The sequence below is a fragment of the Alligator sinensis genome, unplaced genomic scaffold, assembly GCF_000455745.1.
Source record: "Alligator sinensis unplaced genomic scaffold, ASM45574v1 scaffold1191_1, whole genome shotgun sequence".
Taxonomy (NCBI): Eukaryota; Metazoa; Chordata; order Crocodylia; family Alligatoridae; genus Alligator; species Alligator sinensis.
Window position 1 is genome coordinate 7,245 of NW_005843133.1, and position 1,763 is coordinate 9,007.

Genomic DNA, 1,763 nt, shown 5'->3' on the forward strand with positions numbered 1-1,763 from the left:
ATCCTCACCAGTCCCCAATAGAGGGGAATAATCACTTCCCATGATATGCTCATAGCACTCCTACCAATGCAGCCCAGTATGCCATTAGCCTTCTTGGCAATAAGGCACACTTTTGGCTCATATTCAGCTTATTGTCCACTATAGCTTCCAGGTCCTTTTCTGCAGAGCCTCTGCCTAACCAGTCAGACCCCATCCTGTACCAGTACAAGGGATTGTTCTGTCCTAAGTACAAGACTTTGCACTTGCCCTTATTGAACCAACATTAGATTTCTTTTAGTCCAGTTTTCTGTCCACCTTACAGTCTATTCATCAAACTTTCACTTCCTTAGCTTTTCTGTACAAATGCTGTGGGAGACCATATCAAAAGCCTTGTTAAAATCAAAGTATACCATATCCACTGGTCTCCCCGCATCAACAGAGCCAGTCATCTCACCATCAAAGGCAATCAGGTTGGTCAGGCAAGATTTGCCCTTGGTAAATCCATGCTGACTGTTCCTAATCACCTTCTTCTCCTCCAAGCGCTTAGAAATGGATTCCTGGAGGACCTGCTCCATGATTTCTCCAGTGACTGAGATGAGGCTGACCGGTCTGTAGTTCCCTGGATCTTCCTTTTTCCCCTTCTTAAATATAGGTACTATATTTGCCCTTTTCCAAACTTCCAGGACCTCTCCTGATCACCATGAGTTTTCAAAGATGATGGCCAATGGCTCTGCAGTCACATCTGCCAACTCCCTCAGCACCCTACAGTGTATTCTGTCCAGCCCCATGGACTTGTATATGTCCCACTTTACTAAATAGTCTCTAACCTGTTCTTTTGCCACTGTTGGCTGTTTACCTCCTCCCTGAACTGTGCTTCCAGGTGCTGTAGTCTGGGTGCTGACCTTGCCTGTGAAGACTGAGATGAAAAAGGCATTGAATACTTCAGCCTTTTCCTCATCATCTGTCACTAGGTTGCCTCCCATATTCGTAAAGCACCCCCACTTTCCCTGACCTTCCTTTTGATGCTGACATACTTGTATAAACCCTTCTTGTTACCCTTCACATCCCTTGCTAGCTGCAACTCCAGTTGCATTTTGGCTTTCCTGACTTCATCCCTGTATGCCGAGCAATGCTCTTATACTTATCCCTAGTTGTCTGTCTAAGTTTCCACTTCTTATAAGCTTTCTTTTTGTGATTTAGCTTACTGAAGAGTTCCCTGCTAAGCCAAGCTGGTCTTCTGCCATACTTGCTAGTCTTCTTGCAAAGAGGGATGGTTTGTTTCTGACTCTCAGTAAGGTTTCTTAAAATACAGCCAGTTCTCCAGGGCTTCTCTCCCCCTCAAACTGGCTTCCCAGGGGGTCCTGTCCATGAGTTCTCTGAATGACTCGAAGTCTGCTCTTCTGAAGTCCAGGGTCCTTACTCTACTGCTCTCCATCCTTCCTTTCCTCAGAATCCTGAACTCAGTCATTTCATGGTCACTGGTGCCCAAGCTGCCATCAGCTAGTACATTTCCAACCAATTCTTCCCTGTTTGGGAGCAGCAGGTCAAGAAGTGCATGGCCCTAGTTGGCCACTCCAACACTTGCAGAAGGAAGGTGTCCCCAGCACTCCAAAAACTTCCTGGATTGCCTGCACACTGCTGTATTGTTCTCCCAGGAGATGTCAGTGTGTCTGAAGTCCCCCATGAGAACTAGGGCCTGTGATCGGGAAACTTCTGCTGGCTGTTTGAAGAAAGCCTCATCCACCACTTCCTCTTGGTTTGGAGGTCTATAGTAGACCCCCCCC